Raw genomic sequence first — 26034 nt, forward strand, 5'->3', positions numbered from 1 at the left:
TACAGGGAAGTTAAAGATGAATACTAAGGAAATGGGACTGATTGGGATGGGTGTTACTCAGTAAGCCTAAGCTCCTTTTAGCAGAGGAGAAATGATGAACCAATGTTAAACCTAAATTATTTAGAACTAGAATCCAACCAGGGTAAAGGGTTTTTTTTTTTTTTTAAGCTGGAGCAATAGCACAGCGGGTAGGGCGTTCGCCTTGCACGCAGCCAACATGGCCGACCCGAGTTCGATTCCTCCGCCCCTCTCGGAGAGCCCGGCAAGCTACCGAGAGTATTCGATATGCCAAACGCAGTAACAACAAAGTCTCCAATGGAGACGTTACTGGGCCCGCTCGAGCAAATCGACGATCAACGGGAGGGCCTTTACCTTACCTTAACTTTAAGCAAGAAAGTTTTGGTTTTCCAGGAGTCAGGACATATGCTCAGGAATCCCACTGGGTGTGCTAGGAGCACATTTCCTTAGGGCCGGAGCCATAGTACAGTGAGTAAGGACTTAACCATCCAAGCAATCTCTCCAGGTTCTATCCCCGGCATCCCATATGGTCTGTAGCAGAGTGATTCCTGCATGTAGAGCTAGGAGTAAGCCCTGAATCTGCAGGTTGTGGCCCCGAAACAAAAATCACACAAAGTCACACTTATATATACACATATATATGCACAAACAATGCTGAAAGAACAATATGGATTCAGGAGAAACTGTGAGTTTCTGTAGCAGGGATAGATCAAAAATCACAATCACGATCACGACCATCCTGTTGTTCATCGATTGCCTCGAGCAGGCCCCAGTAACATCTTCTTTGTCCTAGCCCTGAGATTTTTTTTAAAAAGTGCCATATTAAAAGCTCTTCTAGGGTTAGGAGACTGAGACCCATCATTGTTACTGGTATTTGGCATATTGTGTACGCCACAGGGAGTTTGCCAAACTCTGCCATGTGGGCAGGTTACATTCAGTAGGGCGTTCGCCTTACAAGCGGCCAACATGGCCGACCCGAGTTCGATTCCTCCGCCCCTCTCAGAGAGCCCGGCAAGCTACCGAGAGTATTCCATATGCCAGACACAGTAACAACAAAGTCTCCAATGGAGACGTTACTGGGCCCGCTCGAGCAAATCGACGATCAACGGGAGGGCCTTTACCTTACCTTACCTTACCATTTTGTCCAAAGTAAGAATGAGATAATGAGGTGTCGCATGACCGCATATGCTGCCACGCACTTCCGGGAGCTGGATTTTATAGTAATAAATCAATGCGAACAAACTTAAAAAATAATATTTTTAAGAAGTCCAGCATGGGGCCAGAGTGATAGTTCATCAGGGAGGGCGTTTGCCTTGCATACAGCCGATCCGGGTTTGATCTCCGGGATCCCATAGGGTTCCCCGAGCACCGCCAGGAGTGATTCCTGAGTGCAGAGCCAGGAGTAAGTCCTGGGAATCGTCGGGTGTGACCCAAAAACAAAATAAAAAGCTGACTCTAAAAGATGGGGAGGGAGGAACAGGGGAAGTTTGTTCGATTTTAGAGAACAGATTGCAGGGTAACTAGCGAATGGGAAAGTAAGCATCCCCAAGTCAGGAGAAGCTCTGGGACTTAACTGAAAGCATTAGGATAGAGTCATCACTTATCTCTGAAATGTGACTGAAGGGTTGCAATTTCCTATCAGCCTGGGAGATTATGAAAACAAACAGCTAAAAGCCAATAGGGGCCAGAGAGATAGTACAGTGGTTAAGGCGCTTGTCCTGCATGCGACCAACTGAGGTTTGATCCCCAACATCCCAGGAGGTCTCTGAGAACACCCAGGAGTGACTACTGAGCGCAGAGTTAGGAGTCAGCCCTGAGCACTTCTGGATGTAGCCAAAACAAACAAACCCACACAAAAAAAGATAGAAGACCAGCAAAGGAATTAATTCACTTTGGGTTGCCCAAAGTCAGTTAACTCCAAGGAAAGATGGCACAACACAGGCTTCACTTGGGGCTCAAGACCAGGCCACAGTCCAATGAGACCAGAAATTAAAACATCACAGTTAATCAACGAGAGGGTTATTCTTCATGGAAACACACAGTGAAGCTATGGGCCAGAGCGATAGTCCAGCGGGTAAGGGGTTTTCCCTGCACGCGGCCGACCCGGATTCAATCCCTGGCGTCCCATAGGGTCTCTGAGCACCACCAGGAGTAATTCCTGAGTGCAGAGCCAGGAGTCAGCCCTGAGCATCGCTGGGTGTGACCTAAAAAAAAAGAAACACAACTACAAGAAAAATACAGTGAAACTATTTCAAGTTGAGGAGGGCGCGGGGGCTCAGCCAGCATCATTAAAGCCACTGTCTCTCTGGGCGACACCATTTGCTTCTGATTCATCCCGGAGTAGGGATCATTAAGTCCAAGTACACGTTAGTAATTGGTACCTGAAAGGCACCTGGGCACCTCCTTTGTCAAGAAAAAAAAAACCCATTATCCACTTCAGCAAAAGGAGCCGAGAGGCCCCCATCTACCTCGATTTGCTGCCACACCTTTAAAAATGAAACAGTGGGGCTGGAGTGATAGCACAGCGGGTGGGGCGTTTGCCTTGCACGCGACCAACCCGGGTTCGATTCCCAGCATCCCATAGGGTCCCCTGAGCGCCGCCAGGAATAACTCTTGAGTGCAGAGCCAGGAGGAACCCCTGAGCATCTCTGGGTGTGACCCAAAAAGCAAAAATAAATAAATAAAATAAAAAAGTAAAAACGAAACAGTCCTGCCATTCGGAAGGCGGCCCAGGAAAGAATGTGGAAGCAGAGATCGTGGTGCTGGAGCGATAGCACAGTGGGGAGGGCGTTTGCCCTACACGCACCCCAGGCCCTACCAGGAGTGATCCCTGAGTGCAGAGTCAGGAATAAATCCTGAACACAGCCAGGTGGGGCTCCCTTCCCCAGGTTTTGTTTGGCCTTTTCTTGGTCACATCCGGTGATGCTCAGGGGTTCCTCCTGGCTCTGCACTCAGGAATTACTCCTGGCAGTGCTCAGGGGTCCGTATGGGATGCTCGGGGTGAACTTGGGTTGACGGTGTGCAAGGCAAATGCCCTCCCTGCGCAGTTTGGCGGCCCCTGACTGCTGAGGTCAGTGCGATCTCTCTCTCTCTCTCTCTCTCTCTCTCTCTTTGCTTTTTAGGTCACACCCGCGATGCACAGGGGTTACTCCTGGCGCTGCACTCAGGAATCACTCCTGGCAGGGCTTGGGGGACCCTATGGGATGCTGGGGATTGGACTCGGGTCGGCCGCGTGCAAGGCAAACGCCCTCCCTGCTGTGCTATCACTCTAGCCCTCTCTTTTGGTTTGTTTTTGAGCGATACCCAGCGATGCTCAGGGGTTACTTCTGGCTCTGCACTCAGGAATCACTCCTGACGGTGCTCAGGGGAACGTATGGGATGCTGGGAAATGAACCCAAGATCAAAAATAGGGGATTTGTTTTCTTTTTTGGATCACAGCTGGCGATGCACAGGGATCACTCCTGGCTTTGCACGCAGGAGTTACTCCTGGCAATGCTCAGGGGACCATATGGGATGCTGGGAATTGAACCCGGGTTCTTCGCGTGGAAGGCAAAACGCCCTACCCGCTGTGCTATCTCTCCAGCCCCAAGAATAGGGGATTTTTAAGGACCAGAAATTTGACTCTTTTATTGTTTCACTCTCGAATTTGTCTTTGTACATCATTTCCCCCCCCCTTAGGTAGACTTTGCCTATTTTCTTGTTATATTTTTCACCACAGCCTACAGTGCTCAGTGTTTACTCTTGTCTCTGAGTTCAGGGATCATTTGACAAGAGTCAGGGTAACATTCTGTGTTTAGGTATAATTGGTTCAATTGGTGACAATGCAGGATCAGGATCAGGTTCGATGTTAGTTGACAATGCAGGACCTTCTCCTTACCCCCAGACCCCCAGTGCGTGACGGACCAGTCCAGCATTTGCCTCTCCACTCCTTTATTCGAGTCCATCCCCCTTGCAGCACAGATTCACCTACGTGGCAAAAAGGTTCTCAGTGTCTAGACTCTGGCTCTTTAAGGCACCTTATGGAAACGGAAGTGATGTCATAAGTGTGTCGTGGTTCTTTTTCCATCCCTGACACAGACACTGGGGCTTTTGCTCACTTAGCAAAGGACAAGTAAATTTGTATCCCATCCTGTAAGGGGAACTCTGAAGGCATATTTTGTGGCAGGATTCGAGTAGCCTCCTGTGAGCACCCCACACCTTCCCCTCTCCACACTGTTAGCGGAGGAGCTGAGCCAGATAGGGGGCATTTTTGTGCTGGTTTTTCAGTTGTTCCCTGACATTCAGGTGGATTCTGAGGTGTGGTGGAGGCTGTAAAGGAATTCAGAGCTTTGGAGGTGCAGTGGGGGCTGTATCAGGGTGCAGAGGTCACAGTTGTGAGTGCGTCATCCAGGGGGGCCTCTTTGGCCACGATCGTCTCCAGCTCAGGATGGGGCAACAGTGGGTGAATGTGGGACTCAGCCAGGGCCTTGGCTGCCCCAACCCTCCCAGCAGTCCCATGTTTGAACTTGCTGTTGGCTGCGATTTGCCAATGAAAATGTATTTGGGGTGCAATTTTTGGTTCTTTAGATTTTGGGCGAGGAGAGGGCACATACACAGAGATGCTCATGACTTACTCGAGTCTCTAAGCTCAGGTATTATTCCTGGCTCTACTGGGGGCCATATAGGATGCAGAGGATTGATGGGTTCATCTAGTCAAGCACCCAACTCACATTATTGCCTTCTAACAACAATACTGGTATATCTTTTTCTGGTTCATGAATTTCAGCTCCCTCACATCAAGCTGCAAAGCACCCCTGACTCTTCATCTCTCCCTGAGCAGAGGACACCTGCATTTGTGGATAATACTGAGGTCCCCAGTACAGAGTGCCCAGGGGCATATCCTTGTCCACCCTGCAAGAGAGTGTCGAAGGTTTGTTTACTCTAAGTCACAGGGTGGAGCCACATTCCAGGCTACGGTTCCCAGGGGGCAACACTGCTGCCAGCCTATTTGGGAGCACCTGGGCTGAGAGTCGGCCCCTGGCAGGGCCTATAGGGACTTTCCTGTGGGAGCCACGAAGGAATCCGGGGATTGGAGAAGGCTGTCTTTTCCTCCCCTGTAGCCTGGGCCTGGGCCCAGGTTCCTCTCCTGAAGTGCAGCACAGATGCCAACAAAATTTGCATCCCCAGTGGAGACAGGAGCGTCTGCCATTGTCTCCCAGAGGTGGAATTGTGAGGCTGTGCGGGAGGGTGTGGCTTTCTGAGCTCAGGAGTGGAAGGAGGTGATCCTCTCTGGTGCTCACTGTTCAGACTTTCCAGGTCTTTGCACGGAGCCTCCTGCTGATCCTCAGAACAACAGTGACAGGAGAAGATGGTGATTCGGCTTCTGATAAACCGTCCCCAGGTAGGAGTAGACGGATAAAATGACATGAGGTAGTACCAAGAGTGCCCAGGCTTCCTGGGCCACCTGTTTTGAGTTTCTTTTGGACAGATTCCAAGATGAGACTTCCGATCGGACCGTCCCACTCTGCTGTTTGAAGCTGCTTTTGTGTATGTTTGTTTTGTTTTAATTGGCTTTGGGGCTGACCCAGTGGTGCATGAGGAGTACTCAGAGCTCAGTGCTCAATGTTCATTCCTGACAGGTCTAGGTGACCAATGGGATGCTGGAGGTCCAAAGGTTTCATCTTGGGTTTTCTGTTTTATTTGGGGTGGCAGAGCAAGGATTCTTGCAATTATTCCTTGCGCTGCACTCTGGCATTGCCCCTGGCAGTGTTTGTGGGAGATATGGGATATTGGGGATCGCCAGTTCTACATGCTGTCCAGGGAACAGCTATCCTGTTATGCCAAGCTGCTGCTTCGGTTTCTTTTGCATTGTTTTTGTCATGAGCTGTCCTCTTGACTCTGGGCTCTGGATTCAAAACTTACTGGCCTCAGCACCCTGGGGTGTGCTGGCCCCGTTTGCTCCCTGTCAACTACAGAGACTTGGGACCCCAGACTTGCTTTTCTCCTGTTTTGTCCTTCCTGCGTTGGAGAGACTACCTGCTCAGTCATATAGTCTTATGTACACATAATCTTGTGTTTGGATTTCTGGGCATGCGCCAATCCCAAGGAGAAAGAGCTAAGGATCTCTGGGCCAGTAGAGATGTTGGGGTCCAGAAACTTCTACCTTGTTTGAGCGGGATTTGGGGTGGTCCTGAGCAGTGAGTTCCTTCAGGCACATATGCCATGCTCTTCTCTGAGTAGTTGTCTATATGAACTGCCATGTTCTCAATCCTACTGGTCATGAGTTCTGGGGGTGCAGCAGTGAGCGTGCGTGGTTTTTGCTACACCCAGCGATAGTCTTTTGGACTGTACAAGTCTGTGTTCAGGTGATCCTCTCTACAGTGCTCACTGGACCAGTGGTGCTCGAATTAGCCCTGGGGTTACCAGGAAAGTCAGATACATCCAAGAACCTTCTGTATAACATCCTCCCACTTTAGCAGATTCAGCTGTTTTATGTGATTTCTGGGGCCGTCAGTCATGCGTGTGCATGGAGGCTGGTTCATTCGGAGCAGAGAGGCCAAGCGACAATATAGGACCCTGGGTCCTGGCATCACAGTAGTGGGAATGAGGCTAAGATAGACTCTGACTCCCACCCTCTCCGTGTGCAGACTCAGGATGCAGTGACCTTCCATGACGTGGCTGTGAACTTCACCCTGGATGAATGGTCATGCCTGGAGGCCTCTCAGCGGAAGCTCTACAGGCACGTGATGCTGGAGACCTACCAGCATCTGCAGGCTGTCGGTGAGAGCAGTGTGGAGCCAACCGTGTTTGAAGAGACCCGTGTGGGGTCCCTGGGGTTGGGCGGCAGCTGTGTGTCCAACACTAGCTCTGTGACGCGCTGGGATATTGAAGAGCCGTGCAGTAGCTCTTCCCTCCCTCGTTTTTTTTTTTTTTTTTTTTTTAGGGTTCACCTGTGGATACTCAGGCCTTTCTCTCAGCATTGTCCTCAGGAATTACACTTGTGGGGTCGCCAGATCCTATGGGGTGATTCAGATCATCCCGTTTCGACTGTGTCCATGGGAAGATCCCTATCTGCCCAGTTATCTCTCAGGTCCCATTAAATAGATCCATCCATTGGTGAATCAATTTACTTTGTATATTACATTAAATTTTGTATGTTTAATTGGTTTTGCTGTTGCCTTTGTTTGGGGGCACAGTCCACAGTTCTCCTGGCTCTGTGCTAAAGGATGACTCCTAAGAGGGCTCAGGGGCCATGGGGTACCGTGGACTGAAACCTCTTGGCAACTTAAAATGTTGGTGCCTCACCCCCAGTACTTTTGGACCAGCCACTCAACGTTTTGACATTTATTTTTTTCCTTAGGGTTTAGGGATTATTCCTGCCTGTGTATTCAGGATCCACACCTGGCCTTGCTCCAAGAACATATGGGCTGGCTGGGATAAAAGGCACTTGTGTGTGCAGCGCTTCTGTCCTTTGTGCTGTACTATCTCTCTTCCACCACAGGGGATTTGATATCTTGTCTCTCAAGTCATTAGACGCTGCCCTATTTCAGTGCTTGGATTTACTTCTAATGGTTCTTGTGAGACTTCAGCAGGACTTAGGGTTTGCTCCTGGACTCTGCTCTCAGGGATCACTCCTGGCTGGCATGAGGGACCCTCGGAGATATCTGGTGTCGCCACTGGATTGTCTGTGAGAAACTCCTGCTGTGCTCTCTTTCTGGATACATTTTTTAGCTTAAAAAATAAGGGTCTCTTCCCACCCTTGGCCATTTCCAGACTTATTATGTACTTAGTTTTACTGAAATCCCTGATGAGTTCATGAGTGGCTCAGGAAAGTCTATGTGCTGCTGGGCCTAAAAAGACATTACAGGGAGGAAAGTGATTTTCTTGCAAGCGGCGCACGTGGGTTAAATCCCCGGGAACCCATGTCATTCCCGAGCACCAGCAGCAGTGATTTCTGAATAGAGTCAGGAGTCACCCCTGAGCATTGCCAGGTCAGATCCCAAACAGGACAAAAACCAACAACATATTATGCTGAACAACCCCCTGTTGGTCATACACAAGGCCAGGTCTAGAATATTTGTGATATTTTCTTGGGTCTTAACTCTTGAATAACTAGAAATATTTGGCATTTTGAAAACGGACATTCTGTTCATGCCTTTCAGATATTTTCCAAGTTATATCAGGAAAATATGGGGATTTCCTGTCACCTTTTCCCTGTGACTTATCCATGCCTCTGTGTCTGTCGGGGCAGGTCACTCAGGGATGAAGCCTGCGGTGATCTCCTGGATGGAAGGAGGAGCCCTGAGGTCGAGGAGGAGAGACATGTGTGCGAGTGAGTGTCTGAGGACCCTTCCTGGCTCAGGCCCTGTGCAGTGTATGGGTGCCCTGAGCATGTATGAAACACGCTGTTGAGACTGGCGCCTTCGTCTCCTGAATCCTTGGGTCTGTGCCACACTCACACTCCTCTTTATTCCCCTGGAATGTCTGTCACAGAATGATCCTGTAATTTGCTTCCATGGCTTTCGAATAAGTAAGACCATAACAGATCTAGTTTGGATCTGAATGATAGTACAGCAGGGAGTGCCTTGCAGTGCCTGAAGGTGATCTGTTCAATAATGTGTTCAGTAACCTGGTTCTTCGAACATTACCAGGTCTGCTCAAAAACAAAAACAATATCTAGTGTAGAATTGCCAAGATCCTCACAGTTTTCCACTATCGAATCTTTTCTTTAGTGTGGGACTCTTTGGACTCTGAGAACCACAGAAATGTACTCTTAACTACATGGCAGCATTTTGCTACATTTTTGGACAAGTGCTTGAACTGCATGTTTTGTTCACTTTCAGAACTGAAACCCCGGCTTCAGGATTTGGCATTACAGCACTTAGATTTGGGAATGGGGTCAGAAAGTACGAGTGAGTTGGTAAGATTCACTAATTCAGAGTAAATATTATTATGCCAGCAGGAGTGGACCAAATAAGTGATTGTTAAGGTGGAGGACTGGGAATGGCAGGGAGGAATTCCATAGCCTGATGCTTGGAGTAGAGGACCCTTAGCTTCACTAGGTGCTGAAATCAACCATGTATAAAAATACTGTGCGTTTTGATTTGCTTGACAGTGGTAGTTGTTTAGAAAGCAAATTTGTGCACCCTAGAGATGGTGCAGTGAGAAATATACTTTCTTTGCACAGGGATGGATGGTCCTTACCCAGCACACCTTATAGAAACCATAGTCCTACAGAACTGACCCTAGATACTGCATGGTGTGCCATTCCACCCAAGCAACCCCCAATAAATAGAAACTACAAAACAGAAAGAAAAAAAAAACTTCAATGATCCTGAAAGGCATCATTTGTGGCGAGAGCTTTGCAAAGGCCACGTGGTCTGTCTCAGCTGTGTGACGATGCAGCGTAGTCTTCACCCCTGCATCACAGATCCACTGTGAGCTTTAACCAAACTCACTGTGGATGTATTTCATTTTCTCTTGAAATGGATGTGTCCGTTTTCTATAGAAGGAATTATTACTAGTTGTATTCCTTCATTAATTTAAAGGGGGGAAAGTCATAACTTACTGACTCTCTATCAATCAATTTTGTGTGTCCAACTTACAGTAACATGAAGTTATTTAATAGTAAGACATTTCATTTGCCAGTAATTGCATTTTTGCGGTGCATATGTGTGAAACCACATCTGAAGGGCTCAGTTTTTTTGACAGGAAGACTCAGTGAATAAGTCAATAATTAGAATCCTCTGTTGTTCTACAGGAAACCTTCCACCCCGCGTGGAATGTCTCTGATCCTGCACTGTATGATAATGTCTCGTGTGAGCAATCCTGCCCTCAGCCCCATGAGGACGACGAAACAGGCGGGATGTCTTCTGAGGGTGATGAGAATGGCCAGAGCTACCTCACTCTGAAGAAGCCCTCTCCTGGAAAAACTTCCTTGGAGTGTGTTATTCTCAGTTCACAGACACAGTGAGAACGTACTAGGGAGAGGAGCACTGTTTATAGTGAGTCCGTCACAGCAACATAGCCTCAACCACAGTCACCGTGAGCAGAACCCATCTACATGTAAGGAATGTGGGGGAGCCTCCCCATGTTCTCAGCACTGTGGTGTTCCCTTAGAAAACCACACTGGACAGAATCCCCAGAAAAGTCAGCCCCGAGAACAAAGTGTGAGTCAAGTTTTACTCCATCATGACCATATGAATATAAATTCAGGAGCGAAACCTTTTGCATGTGAAGAATGTGGGAAGGCCTTCGATCAATCACATCTTATTATGCATAGGAGAATTCACACTGGAGAGAAACCGTATATATGTAAGGAATGTGGAAAGACCTTTGCTAGAGCTTCAATACTTACTGTACATAGGAGAATTCACACTGGAGAGAAACCGTATATATGTAAGGAATGTGGGAAGACATTTACTGCAGCCTCAAGTCTTAGTGCACATAGGAGAATTCACACTGGAAAGAAACCTTATATATGTAAGGAATGTGGAAAGGCCTTTGCTAGAGCTTCAAGACTTACTGTACATAGGAGAATTCACATTGGAGAGAAATCGTATATATGTAAGGAATGTGGAAAGGCCTTTGCTAGAGCTTCAAGACTTACTGTACATAGGAGAATTCACACTGGAGAGAAACCGTATATATGTAAGGAATGTGGGAAGACGTTTGCTGCAGCCTCAAGTCTTAGTGCACATAGGAGAATTCACACTGGAAAGAAACCGTATATATGTAAGGAATGTGGAAAGGCCTTTATTCAATCCTCAGGCCTCAATATACATAGGAGAATTCACACTGGAGAGGAACCGTATATATGTAAGGAATGTGGAAAGACCTTTGCTAGACCTTCAAGACTTACTGTACATAGGAGAATTCACACTGGAGAGAAACCGTATATATGTAAGGAATGTGGGAAGTCCTTTGCTGAATCCTCAAACTTTAGTGTACATAGGAGAATTCACACTGGAGAGAAACCGTATATATGTAAGGAATATGGGAAGGCCTTTGCTGTAGCCTCAGGACTTAGTGTACATAGGAGAATTCACACTGGAGAGAAACCGTATATATGTAAGGAATGTGGAAAGGCCTTCACTCACTCCTCAGGCCTCAGTATCCATAGAAGTATTCACACTAGACAGAAACCATATATATGTAAGGAATGTGGAAAGGCCTTTACTCGATCCTCAGGCCTCAGTATACATAGGAGAATTCACACTGGAGAGAAACTGTAATGTATCTAAGGAATGTGGGAAGGCCTTTGCTACATCCTCAAAACTTACTGTACATAGGAGAATTCACACTGGAGAGAAACCATATGTATGTAAGCAATGCGGAAAGGCCTTTACTTCATCCTCACAATTGACTGTACATAGGAGAATTCACATTGGAGAGAAACCGTGTATATGTAAGGAATATGGGAAGCCCTTTGCTGAAGCCTCCTGATTTTCACCCGGGCTGCTCCTATGCCAGTATTATTCTTCTTGGAATTTCTTGTGTTTTAACTTGTAAATAATGTGTCCTGGTGATAAAATAAGGAGGAAGGTGACTGAATAAACTGGTACAGAAACACCCCCCTGCTCAGAGCTGTCATGGCTCATTATTCTGTTATTGTTTGCTGTGCTTCTGGCTTAACCGAGAGGGGCTGGTTAGCGGGAGTTATGGCAGAAATCATCCAAGATGCAGCACTGAATACTTTGAAAATGGAAAAACAGGAAAACCTCTGTGCTTCAGTCTTTCCTGTGTTAGGATTTGGAATGCTTGAGCACCCTGCACATCCCGATTTGGGAACTTGAGCACCAGGTCACGCCAGCTTCTATGGTGCATTCACGCTTGTTTCTTTCTTGTTCTGGATATCCAGACTTTAGTGGATGTGGAGCTTTTGAGGGGTGCATTGGATGCTGTTCTGTGGCTCAGGTGTCATGGGTGAGGGTACGTTATCCTGAGGGCCCATGCAGCCATGATTGCGTCCAGTTCCAAGATGGCACTGGAGGGTGGGCACATGGATTTCAGGCCTTGGTGTGAGGAGCCTGAAGAGAGTGGGGGTCTTGGTCATCTCATTCCTCCCTACTCAAGACTCTGCAGGACCCTGTTTGGAGCCTTTGGACTAGCCATAACACCTATCGAAACTCCATATATGTTCACAGGTAGCCCAAAAAGGAAAGGGACACTTTTGTGGTCCGTCATTTTCATTGGCTTCTATGCTGGGATTTGGACAAGTGAGAGGTATTTGCCTCTGAAAATTTTTTCTTTGGATTAATTTTTTTTTTGCTTTTTGGGTCACACTCAGCGTTGAACATGGGGTTACTCCAGGCTTATGCACTCAGGAATTCCTCCTGGTAAAGCTCAGGGTACCATATTGTTGTCGGGAATCGAACCCGGATAGGTCACGTGCAAGTCAAATGTCCTACCCGCTCTGCTATCACTTCAGCCCCTCTTTGGATTAATTTTAATAGCTTTTTTATTCAGGGGAGTTGGAAGGGATTCTTTGATGCTCAGGGTTACTTCTGGTTCTGCAGCTCAGGAATTATTCTGTGGTGTTTCTGGGTTCCTATGGGATGGGGAGGTTTGACCTTGATCAGCAAGGCACACTCGAGCAAATTGACGAACAACGGGAGGGCCTTTACCTTTACCTTTACCAGCAAGGCAAGCATCCTACTCACTTGACAGTGAGTCCAACCCCACTATTGGTGTTTTTTCCATATATAGAATTTCTACTTTCTGCGTGTATGGTACCCCCAGCAGGTCAGACTGTGCCTGTAAGGCGAGTGCATCAGCAGCCTAATGGCACCGTCAGACTTCCAAATACTCCGAAATTGATGCTGTGCCTTTGGCCAGACAACAAAAACTTTGGGCAAAGTCTTCTAAGAAAGTAAACGGCCAAAAGTTGGGTATGTGCGTGACACAACAACAAACCATTTCCGGCTCAGCTATATAATTGGAGGGAAGGTCTCTCTGGTTCCTGATCAACCTGCTTAAAGGCTATGATCCCAGAGACTCAGAGATAAATCTCAGAACCCAGAAGCTTTTTGCAGAGATTTTCCCGGTTCCCGCAATGAGCTAAAAGTGACAGACCACCACAAGGGGCAAAGGGTTTGTATCTCCGCCTGATCCCACTTGGTGGCTCAGTGGCCACCATCTTCCAAAGGCCATTGGACAGACAGGTTTGGGCCTGCAGTGACAAGACATGCGGGGCCTCATGGGATTGGGGTGGACTCTGACCTTTCCTCCCCACCTCAATGAGACCCCGAGTCGCTGCCCATGTACATACTCTGGCTCTTGATCACTCGGCCATGATCTCAGAGTCTCAGTAACAAATATCGGAACCCAGAGGCTTGCAGCGGAAATGTGTCTGGTCCCCACAGTAGCTTGCCAAAGCTGAGTATTTCAGGTGGCAATACGTTCCGTGCCTGGTGGCTCAGTGGCTGCCATCTCTTATTGCTTCTGGACGGTTAGGTTTGGGACTGCTGTGAGAAGACATGCAGGGCCTAACAGGATGGTGGTGGAGCCGGCCCTTTTCTCCCCACCCCAACGAAACCCCGAGTTGTCTGGCAACTATGATTGACCTCTGGGCATCGAGATCAAGGTGCCTAATAGCTGTGATCCCAGAGATTCAGAGACAAATCTCGAAACCCAGCGCGTTTTAGCAGAAATGCGTCTGGACCCTGCAGTAGGTTACTGTCCCCGGTCCACCCCAGGGGGTATTGGTGCTGTCCCCCCAACTGCTCCCACTTGGTGACTCGGTGGTCTCCATCCTCCAAAGGCCTTTGGAAAGTCAGGTTTGGGCCCACACTCAGGAAGATACGTGGGGCCTCTCAGGATGGGGTGGAGCCGGCCAGTTCCTCCCCACCCCAACATGAGCCTATGTCATTTCCACGAACAGCCTCTATGGCTTGTGGTAAAGCTGCTTCATAGCCATAGTCCCAGAGACTCAGGAACAAATCTCGGAACCCAGCAGGTTTTGGCAGAAATCCCTTCAGATTTAGTTGTTAAAATTTCAGAATTCCAAAATCATATGTTATTTTTAACCAGCTATCGATAAAGAATTGTCTACTATTGCGTTTTCGCCAGATCTGAGTGCTGGGGTAAAATCCCAAATAATAATGTTGGGTCTCGTGTCAAAATATTGAATGTAATCAAAGTAGAGGAAGAATGTGGAAATTATCTCCCCCACAGGTAGGGGGAGGCTGTGGAATGGCGGTATATTTCGGTTTTTAGTGGTGGGAAATGGGCACAGTGAAGGGACGGGTGTTTCATTATATGACCGAGACTTAAACCTGAAAGCTTTGTAATTGCTCTCCCATTTTTTCCCGTTTTCTCCCATTTATTTATAAATGGCCAGAGCAATTGTAGGGCAAGTAGGATGCTTGACTTGCATGTGGCCAAACCAGGAGTACTACAATCCACAACATCTTTGAGTTGCTCATTGGACATTAAGTATCCCCTTCTCATCCCTAGAATATGTGATGTGGAGGTGTGGCATCGCGTAGGGGTGTCTTCTCCCCAGAGCTGTTCATTTCGGATAGATCCTGTGCTTTGCTTTCTTGACTTTGTTGTCATTCTTCCTTATCTGTCAGGTATGTCAAATAGTCCTTGTGTTCGTGGCTGTATAACTAGCTTGACTGTACACCTAAAGGGTCGGGTGCCCTTTCTGGACTTCTCTCAGTCAATCTGACACCATGCATATCTTTGCCTTTGGATCATTGCCATGGTTTTTTGAATATGGGAAGAAATTTAGTTTTCTTTTGTTTGGGGGCCTGGGGATGCTCAGCAGTTATTCCTGGTGGTTCTCGTAAGTTGCTTTTGACAGTGTTCAAGGATCAACCCCTGTCAGCCTCATGCAAGGCAAATGCCTACCTGCTGTACGCTTGTACGCACCAAAATTTGTTCTGTTGTGTGTGTGTTAAATTGTTACTGTGAGCCCATAGTGAAGTTAATTAGGACGAGAACAGCAGTGCATCACGGTGGGTTCTCGCCTTACAGATGCCGCCTACCTTCGATGTCCAGCATACCCTATGGTATCCCAAGCATCACTGGGTCTGATTAAAAACAAAACCCAAAAGGCTTTTTTGGGGATTGCCGAGCTCCTCCCAGCAACACTTCCCGCAGATTTGCCCTTTCTGTAGGCTTGCTTTGACTGTGAGAACTATGGAGATGTCCTCCACCTGCTTGCTCATTCAAATGAATTCCATTCAACATTGGACTAATTCTCATTGTGCATTTTGTTTGATTTCAGAACTCAAATCACAGGTTCAGGATGTGGCATTACAGCAATTTCTTTAGAGAACAGGGGTATTGCATACAAGTGTGCTGTAAGATTCTCTTGTTGAAACTATTATGCCATTGCAGTGCTCAATGGACCGAGCATGCAACTTTAAAAGTGGGGTCCGTCTCCATCCTCACAACCACATCTATGGTCTCAGCATCACAGGAAAAATATCGGAGCCTAATGCTGGGACTAAAGGGTCCTTTATCTCAGTGGGTGCTGAAATATAGAAAGTTATTTTATTGTATTGTTTTTTAAAGTTTTCATTAAAGTGCCAGTATTTTCAAAGTTATTGATAGTTGTGTTTAGGCGTACAATAATTGAACACCTATCCCTGCATCAGCTTCCCTCCACCCGTGTTCCCATATTCTCTCCCCACCCCAGTCCCCACTCTACCCCCGCCTGTCATCTGGACAAGCACATGACTAGGTTTCAGTGGTTACAGCTTAGATCTCTTGTTTTCAGTTCTGTTGCAGCTGTGTTTTGGGTAAATGGTTACACCCCTCACTCATGTCACTGGCATAAATGAATCCCTGATCCCTGTAAACTTCTGGTTCTGTTCCAACTCAAATTTCTTTCCTTCTTTGTCCGACTTCTCTCTAAACAGTGGAATCATGGATGATTGAAGCAGCCCCTTTACAGTACATTTCCACATCCAGTGTTCGGTATTCCACAGATGAGTGAACATCATCCTCTTTTTGTTTCTTTTTCTGGCTAACTTCACTCAAGACGGTATGTTCCAGTTCCAACCGTGTTGCTGCATAAAACCAGAAATTCTGAAACCTAAACAGTATATTCCTTGATCACTTGATCTCCCTTTATTCATCGATTTATTCGAGTGTGTGCCAGTAACGTCTCCATGTATGCCTGTTGCGTGCTAGTGTAGCCCAATGACATCTGTTCATTCTAGGAACATGCAGAGCCTCAAACCGATTATTCATGGTCTTGAAGAAGAAGTCTGAGCATCTTGTAGATGGGCGTCCACGTGATCTTTTGATGTCCCGTGGAATCCAGTAGAGTAATGGCTCTAGGCCAGTGGTTGTCTGTAAGCCTCATTACGTGTCCAGCCCATCTGATATTTGATGCCTTATCAGATGAGGCAGTGTCCCTTATTTTTGGCCATTGATGGAGATCAGAACTCCGGATTCTGTCTCTCATTTGACTGATGCGTGATATTCCAAGCATACCTCTTTCGGTTCCTCTTTGAGAGACCCGAGGAGCATTCTCACCCTGTTTTCGTAGGGTCCAGGTCTCTAAGGCATATGTTAAGGCAGGAAGAACAGTGGAATCGAAGAGATGTGCTCGTAGCTGGAGGTTCTTTGTCCTCTTAGTTATTTCTTCAACTCTCTTGAAGGAATTCCAAGCTGCTCTCTTCTTCCTGCATAACTCAGGTGCTAGGTCATTCATCATGTTTCTTTCTCGAACTAGGTATATATAACTGCTGCATTCGGAGATGGTGGTGCATTGAGAAGCGAATGGAGCGTCAGGAACGAGGCTGTTTCTTATAACCATTGTCTTTGTAAGATTCAGCTGTAGTCTGACCTTCCCACACTCACGGTCGAAGTAGGTCAGCATTTGTGTCGCTTGGCTGATATTTGGTGTTATTAGAACAATGTCATCAGCAAAGCGGAGGTGGTGTAGTTGCCGACCATCTATCTTCACTCCCATTCCTTCCCATTCCCATCATCGCATGATTTTCTCGATGGTGGCACTGAAGAGTTTTGGTGAAATGGTATCACCCTGCCCAACCACTCTCTTGACATGGATGATTACTGCTTTGTAGAATGGTGAGATCCTGGTAGTGAATCCACAATACAGCTCACGGAGGATTCTGATGTTTTGAGTTTGTACAGCCTGATTGGCTAGGGCTTCTATGACCGCTTCCATCTCAACAGAAAAAAAGGCCTTCTTTAAATCAATGAACGCTAGACAGAGTGGCATCTTGAACTCCTGAGAACCTCAATGAGCTTAGTAATCGTGTGGATATTGTAGATGGCACTGAATCCTTTTCGGAACGCGGCTTGTTCACATGGTTGTTCTTCATCTAGTGTTCTGCTAATCCTATTCAAGATGACTCGAGTTAACAGTTTGCAGATGACAGACAATAGGCAGTTTCGGCGATAGTTGCCAATGTCGTGGATTTCTCCCTTCTTGTATAGTACAAGAAGGATGGAACCTTGCATTCAGCAGGTAGCGTGTGAAGAACCGAGCCAGTGTATTGATGAGTACTGATGGTAAGTTCCTCAGGTGTTCAGGTCTGATCTTGTCTGGGCCAGGTGCTCTTTGTTTCTTTACCGACGAGATGGCGTGTTTATTTTGGAAGGGAGAACATTGGGAACAATATGTCCATCGTGCAGAATTTGGAATGTGGGCAATTGGACGTGGCTATTGAAGAGATCTGAGTAAAAGTCATAAATAATCTTCTCCATTGCCCTTCTGGAAGATGTGATAGATCCATGAAGATGTCGGAGGGCAGTCATCTTGGTCTTGTAGTTGGTGAAGGACAGGCGGACATGCTTTTCCCGGATTCTGCCGCATCTACCAGCATCGCTGTTCTCCTGTCTTTGAGGTCATCCTTGATGGCTTCTCTGCATTGCTTTGCCACCTCAGACTTTCACTTGGGGTTGCCTGAGGCATGTGCCAAGCCATGTTGGCGAATAAGTTCCACAGAGTTCAAAGAAAGGCGTTTTTTTTTCGTGGTTATCTGTCTCGGCCCCGAGAGTTCCAGCAGCAGGAATCCCTGAGCAATGCTGGTGTAACCCTCTCCCCACCTAAGTAAATAGAACAAGTTAACAGAAAACTCATTGATCCTCGCGAGGAATTTGCTTCATGTGAGATATTTTCAAAGGTCTGTCTCGGCTATGTGGGGATGCATCATTGCCTTTGCACGTGTATGCCACTAAGCTATCCCACTAAGCTCCACACTAAGCTAGTACCAAACCCAGTTTCGGGCCCTTTTCATTTTCACTCTACACTGGTGCATCAATTTTCTGCAGAGGGAGTTATTTCCAATTACTGTGTTTGTTCTTTGAGTTGGAAAAAATTACACAGCTATGTGACCTGCTGTCGGTCTATTTTACTTGTCCATCTTGCTGAAACATCAGGTCATTGCCTGGAAAATCCATCCACGTGTCAGAATTGCAACCGAGTCGAGAAAATGTTAGAAACCAACCTGCAGGTCTAAAATTTTTGGACGAGAAGACTATCAGGCACAGCACAGTAATTTTAATCCTTCTCTGCTTTTCTTCGGGTAGCAAGAGCCCAGGTGGAATTATTCTGGTCATGCACACTGTGAGAACATCTCGAGTGAGCAGTTATGCCTTCAGCCCCATGAGGATGCCAAGACAGGTGGTATGTCTTCTGTGGGTTACCCGTAGGAAGTGAGCGCCCATGCTGAAAAGGAGCACTCCCCTGGGACAAGCTACTCAGAGACTGTTCTGCTCAGTCCATGGACACAAACTGCCCCAGGTGAGAAGCCCGTGGACTGTGGGAAAGGAGCGCTGTTTATAGTGAGTCCAGTTATGTACCAGTTATGTACTCCACAAGATATGAAGACTGGAATAGAACCCAGGTTACCCAAGTGAAAGAAAGCTCTCACACTCTGGCTCTCCATAAAGCCCCATGATCATGCCTGAGTGCTTCCTGAGTGCAAAGCCAGGAGAACCTCTGCGTGTTGCTGGATTTGTGGCCCCCAAACCATGAACAAATCAAATAAAACCAAAACAGCCTCAGTCCCTTATTGAAGGATTCCCTCCCCCCCAAAATGGACGTTTCTGAGCTGTATCTTGCTGTATCCATGCTGCCTCTTCCTCGTAGAAGAGGGTTGGGTACCCTCAGAATGTAGGGTGATGAGGTGTGGTTACACATAGCAGGAAATATATCTAAATGGTTTCGGCACAGACATAACAAAGTGGCTTCAGATCGTTTTTAGCTCAGAGTGTCATAGTCACTGCCCTCCCATTCTTCATTGATTTGCCCAATGGGGGCCCAGTAACATTGTGAGACTTGTTACTGTGTTTGGCATATCGAATATATCACTGGAAGCTTGCCAGCTTTGCCTTGTGGGCAAGATACTCTTGTTAGCTTGCCGAGAGTGTGGAGGAATCGAACCCAGGCGGCCATGTCGGCTGCATGCAAGGCAAATGCCCTACCCGCTGTGCTATTGCTCCAGACTTGCACCTTTGCCTTGCTCTGTCCACGTCAGGTTCAATCCTCTGCACCCCTCTTGGTCTAGAGGCAAAGATGGAGCAGCCCACTCAACCCCCGAGGTGATTCAGCCATGTATCCCACAAGACCTGAAGGCGGAAATTGAATGCCGGTCACCCATGTGAGAGACTCGCAACCTCAAGGCTCTCTGACCACTGCCCCTTTGAAGCTCCGTGCTTGATATTTTATTACCCCATACTTAACACAGAAGCAAATGTAAGGGTGGAAAATTCTTAGAGAAATGGGCCTGGAGAGGGACGGGATCGCTCACAGCTCCATCTCATGGCATTTCAGCATAAATTCCGCGGTCTAAATTTTCCCACGTTTAAGATTTTCAGCCCTTCTCTTTGCTTAAATGTTAAGTATGGGGTCATTAAGGATCCATCACTCAGCTTGGGCCGCTGCAACGGGAGCAGAGTGGATAGCGCTTTTGCTTTGCATCCATAGGACCCGGGTATAGTCATAGATTTCCCCTACGGTTCTTCAGTCATGTCCATAGTGATTCCTGAGTGCAGAGGCAGGAGAAGGCCCTAAGCATATCCGGGTGTGGCCACAACCATAAAGGAACAAACAAGAAAGAAAAGTAAAACACAGAGCTTCAGTTCCTTGATGGCGAATTCCATCACCCCGACTAGAGGGTGTCAGAAATATATATTCTTCCATTCCCCCAAACCGTGTTATAGACAGAGTACCCTCCTAATGTGGGGTGATGGGATGTAGGTTGCCCATAACAGGAAACATTCAAAGGGCTCGGTCACAGGCATCACAAGGTACATTCAGAACCTTTCTTGTACAGAGAGAAAAGAACAATTAATGTGAGAAAATAAACTTGCCTTGCTCATTAAAGGTTCAGTCCAATCCTCTGCACCCCTCCAGGTTTAGAGACAAAGCTAGGGCAACCCACTTGATCCCCAAGGTGATTCAGCTATCCACCCCACAAAGATCTGAAGGCTGGAATCGAACCCAGATTACTCAAGTGAAAGACAAGCAACCGCAGCCTTTCCTTCCTACTGCTGCACCTGTGGAAGAGGATGCTTGATCCTTTATTACCCCATACTCAACACTGAAGTAAACCCAAGGGTGGAAAATTCTTAGAGAAACGAGCACGTTTTGTTAGTTTATGTTCCCCAAATGAAAGCAATATTTCTATGTTTGTCCCTTTCTTTCAGACTAACACAGAAGAATAGCCGAGACAAGTGCCAGGAGGTTTACTCCATCGCATGGAGGCCAGCCGCACACGCTAGGGAAAAAGGCAGTTCAGATAGAGAAGGGAGCACCAAATAAAGGGTGCTGGGAGGATCCTCCCAGGATGGGAGATGCATGCTGCAAGTTTACTATAGACCGAACATGATTGCCACTAAATGCCTCATTTGCAAACCACAGCCCCCAAAATGAGGGAGAGAACAAAAGGGAATGCCCTGCCACATAGGCAGGGTGTGATGGGGGGGATGAGAAGGGGAGGGATTAACTGGGATCAGTGGTGGTGGAGGGAAGTACTCGATAATTGTATAACTGAAACCCAAGCACAAAAATTTGTAAGTCTACAAGTGTACCTCATGGTAATTCGCTAATTTAAAAAGAAATAAATAAATAAAAACAGAGAAACAAATAAATAAATAAAAACAAAGAAATGATCCTGGAGAGGGACAGAAACGCCCACAGCGCCATCTCGTGGCGTATCGGCAGAACTGCCACGGCCCACCTTTCCCACGCTTTAGATTTCCAGCCCATTTCTTTGCTTCAGTGTTAGGTATAGTGTCATTAAGGACCAAGGAAGCCACTTGAGTCGCTGCAGTGGGAGTAGAGCGGTTAGTGCTCCTGGCTTACAGTCACAGGCCCCGGTTCTTTCTCCGCTCTCCATACAGCCCCACCATCATGCCGGATTCCTGAATGCAACATCAGGAGAACCTCTGCCGTTGCTGGATTTGTGTCGCCCAAACTATGAACAAACCAAATACAACCAAAACAGCCCAAGTCCCTTATTGGGGGATTCCCTCACCCCTTTGTGGGGGGTTTATGAGCTGTATCTTGCTGTACCCATGCTGCCTCTTCCTTGTAGTAGATGTTTGGGCTCCCTCAGAATGTGGGGTGCTGGGGTGTGGGTTGCCCATAACATAAAATATTTCTCAATGGTATGGTCACAGACATAGCAAAGTGGCTTCAGAAGGTTTCTAGCTCAGTGAAGAGAACAAAAATGAAAATAAATGACTTTGCCTTGCACTTTCCACGTCAGTTCAATCCTCTGCACCCCTCGTGGTCCAGAGACAAAGCGGGAGCAATCAACTCGATCCTCAAGAAGATTCTTTCTTTGGCTCTCCATACAACCCCAACATCATGTAGGAGTGATTCCTGAGTGGAGAGCCAGGAGTAACCCTGAGCATTGCTCGTGTTGGGCCTCCAAACCATGAACAATCCAAATAAAATCAAAACAGCCTCAGTCCCGTGATGGCAGATTCCCCCACCCTAACTTGGTGGGTTCTGAGCTATATCTTGCTGTATCCCTGACCCCTTTTCTTTGTAGAAGAGTGTTGGGGCATCCTCAGAAAGTGGGGTGATGGCACGTGGGGTTGACTATAACTGGAGAACTTTCCAAAGAGATGGGCCACAGACAGAGCAAAGAGTGCTCATAACTTTTCTTGTTCGAAGTGAACAGAACAATGACAAAATACTCTCACCCTGCTTGTAACCTACCAGGTTCAATCCCAGGTACTCAATGTTTCCCAGAACCCTGTAGGCACACACCAAAATAGTTACCCCCCCCCCCAAAAACCCTCGGAGTCAGACCTAAACTATAGCTGGTAGGATGTTTGCCTTGCATAAAGCCAACTTGTGTCCAATCTCGGGCATCCCATATGGTCCCCCAAGTACCACCAGGAGTAATTTCTGAGTGCAGAGCCTGGAGTATCAAATGACCATTGCTGGGTATTACCCAAAAAGCAAAAAAAAAAAATCCTTGGAAGAATTGATGTATTTAGATTTTCCAGGGAAAGAGATTGCCCAGTCTTAGGCTCAATATTTCTGTGTTAATTAAAATTCTTCTTAACACACCCTAGTTCCTCAGATGGCTGTTACCTTCACCAGAGACATCTGGAGATGCTAGAGTTGAATCTGGCCTCTGCCACCCTCCTCCACGGAGAACAGAAGACATGGGAATTCTCATGTGTATAGGAACCTCAAAACTCAGGACGGAAGATGGCACCCTCAGCAATGCGAGGTGCTGTGATATGTGGACGTGGGGTCTGGAGACCTTTTCAACTGAGTTGGTTGGATACATCATTCTGGGGGAAGGCAAGCCTCTCCTGTATCACCCTGTTCGCTCTCGGGTAGCTGGCTCTGGAGCACTGCCCACTAGGTGTGCCTCCACACATAGAGTGAGTGGGGCGAGCCCCAGGCAGCAGGGACACCCGGACACAGATCCCCAGTTTATTCTCTGCCCAATCGGATGCGGGCAAGGCCGGAAGATACTGGACTCTCTCATCCCCTCCAGCCCTTGGTGGGTGTAATCGAGTCGAATGCACCCGAGCTGGGTCCTCTTGGCACACGGATCCCTCGAAATGAAGCAGCACCATTGAGGTCTGGGGTCATCCCCCAACCCTGACCCCGACCCAACTGGTCCACACCTCCTGATCTGACTATATGTTTTGGGGCAGGTGGTAGTAAGCACTGGTGGGGGACCCCATATCCTTCTGGAGTCCGACTTTGGTTCCCACACTCGGGGATCCCCCACTTGCCCTGCTCCCACAAATGTCTGGGAAAGCCAATGAGCAGTCTCCCTGGAACAGAAAGGAATCCAATCTAGGTTTTACCTAGGTCAAAGTCCCGTTGCCTAGGCAGGTAGGGAGTGGTGATGATCTTCTTTGAAATTCCTTTCCTGGCTTTTGTTTCTGCAGAAGCATCTCTGGGTCTGTTGCTGGCCATAGGTGAGGGTTTGATCAGGCCTTAGTTCCTGTTTTGTGCAAGGTTGGCCTTCATAACTTCAGAGCTATTCCCAGGGAATTTACTGCCTTTGCCTTGGGAGGGGGACCTTCTCTTTCTGCCTTCATGCCTACATCAATTCCCTCCAAACTATTAGGAGGTGCTGGACGTTAGGACTTTAGAAGACCTCAACCCTGGCCCCAGAGGAGTGACTCCTGAGTGCAAAGGCAGGAATAAATAAGCCCTGAGCACTGCTGACAGTGTTTCCCTCCCCAGAGATGTAAATCCTAAGGCTCCCAGTGCTGCCCAGGTAGCTGATTACTCCCTGTGGTACCAGGGGACCATGTGATACTGGAGATGAGCCCAGAAAAACCATCTACAGGCAGAGAAAGCCTTGATCACAGGGATCACTGAAATCGCTCGCATCTGTCATTCATAAACCTGATCCTCCTGACATAGCGCTTTCTGTTCAATACACAAAACAAGTACTATTTTGTAGGGGTGGGGGTAAGGCACAACCAGAAATGCCCAGGAGTTACTTCTGGCTCAACAGGCAGGATCACTCCAGGTGGGCCTGGGAGGGAAAGGGATCATATGCCGTCATCCCCTTCAAGACAAACGCCCAGCAGTCCCTCAAATCTGAATTTCAATTTACCTTGAATGCATCATTCAATCTCCCCCAGGCCTTGGGAGGGATACACAAGGCCTCCATTATCTCTGGGTTCCTCTCGGCTTGCCCTTTGACCTTTTTTTTTTCATTTTTTTTCCCACCTGGGTTATGCTCAGGGGTTTCTCCTGAATATGCACTCAGGAATTACTCTGGGAGTGTGGTGTTTGGGGGATCCTATGGCAAACACTCGACTTCAACCTTTTGATGTCTTAAATATACACTCCTAGTTCATTCTTTATGTTACACTTCTCAAGTTCAAATTAAACTGGTGACTTCAGTACTATGAGGAAAAGGGAATTGCTGATGATTGCAATTCAGGGAAACACAAAGATCTTCCCATTCTGTACGCTCTTAAAAGTTCTTGCCACTGTGTATTTTCATATGCCTACTAAGGCCTGAGTTCCTGGTGAACCTGAATTAACTTCCTGAGTTACCGTATATAGCAAACCATAATAATAATCGTAATGATTACTATTTCGTATGCCAGTGTCCCAGCACTTGAACTTGATGTGTATGTTAACCTGTAAATAATGGGTCCTTTTTTTTCTTTTTTTTCTTTTTGGGTCACAGCAGGAGATTCTCAGGAGTTACTCCTGGCTTTGTACTCAGGAATCACTCCTGGCTGTGCTCAGGGGACCTTATGGGATGCTGGAATTCGAACCTGGGTCAGCCGCATGCAAAGAAAACGCCCTACCCACTGTGCTATTGCTCTCTTCCCTGTAAATAATTGGTCTTGATGATGGAATACAGGTGAAAACTAATTAAATAGGAACAAGTAAATGGGTACAAAAACACCCCTTTATCACAATTATCAGTGTCACTTTTTTGTTTTCTTTTGTTTTTTGGTCAAACCCAGAGATGCACAGGGGTTACTCCTGGCTCTGAACTCAGGGATTACTCCTGGCTGTTCTTGTCGGACCCTATGGAATGCTGGAAATTGAACCTGGGTTGGCTGCATGCAATGCGAATGCCCTACCCGCTGTGCTATCACTCCAGCCCAGTGTCTCATTTTTGCTTGGACTTGAGGCAGAGACCCCAGTTGGTGGATTTTATGATAGAGATCAACCAGGATGTTGCAGTGAATCCTTTGGAATGAAAAAAGATGTAAACCTCCACACTTCAGGCCTTCCTCTGTTATGTTTTCAGGTGTCACACCTACTTTTCTCAGGCCATACTCTTGGCTGTGAGCTCATCCATACCTGCGAGGGAGGACATAGGTATCCATATGGGGATCTGGACTTTGAATCCAGATCAGTCTTGTGAAATCAAGCACCTTCCCACTGTATCAGCTCTGCACTCCTAGTATTCAGATTTTTATTAGATTTCCCTAAGCATTGAGGATAAATATTTCTGAAAAGTTTAGGATAATGGCCCTGTCATTGTTCTTTAGTAGGGTGCATTAGAGATAGTTGAAATGTACTTGACTGTGCACAGAAAGATTTCTGATGGTTCTATGAAAGAATGGAACAGGCCCCTTGATCAAAATATTTTACAAATGGTGGGAACCTGGCAGAATGCCCTAACTCCCGTCTAAGCAGGCAATAACATCAGCTGTGATGACTAACTATAAAGGGTCGTCACATTCCTGGATTTTACTCTTCTCATTTCAGTTATATTAGTAGAAAAGATGACAAAACGTTGCGTTTGCAAGTGGTAAAATCTCAACCCTACTAGCCATCAGAATGAATAGAACCGTTTTTGGTCTGCCCAAAAGACCAAGTCTACAAAATGATTTAGTACACTTTGGTGACCATTAGCTCCTATGTGCCTTCATTCTTAGGGTAGGTCCATACATAGATTTATTTATTGAATATGTTTTATGTAATTCATGCCATACTTGGCAGTTCTTAGGAGTCTGGGATTCTGTGTTGTTTTGGATGGCAGGAATGGAACTCAGGAAAACCATGTTTAACACAAGCATTAAGCCACAGTACTAACCTCTTTCCCCATACTCTTGGTTGAAAACATGTTTCTAGAGCTG

General features: G+C 47.0%; 1 pseudogene; it reads left to right on the forward strand.

The window, feature by feature from the left end:
- The first annotated feature begins 10235 nt into the window (after positions 1-10235).
- The window catches only part of LOC130021995 (zinc finger protein 850-like), a 28922-nt pseudogene continuing 13123 nt past the window's right edge, over positions 10236-26034 (forward strand).

This window comes from Sorex fumeus, unplaced genomic scaffold, assembly GCF_029834395.1.
Source record: "Sorex fumeus unplaced genomic scaffold, SorFum_2.1 ptg000019l, whole genome shotgun sequence".
Taxonomy (NCBI): Eukaryota; Metazoa; Chordata; class Mammalia; order Eulipotyphla; family Soricidae; genus Sorex; species Sorex fumeus.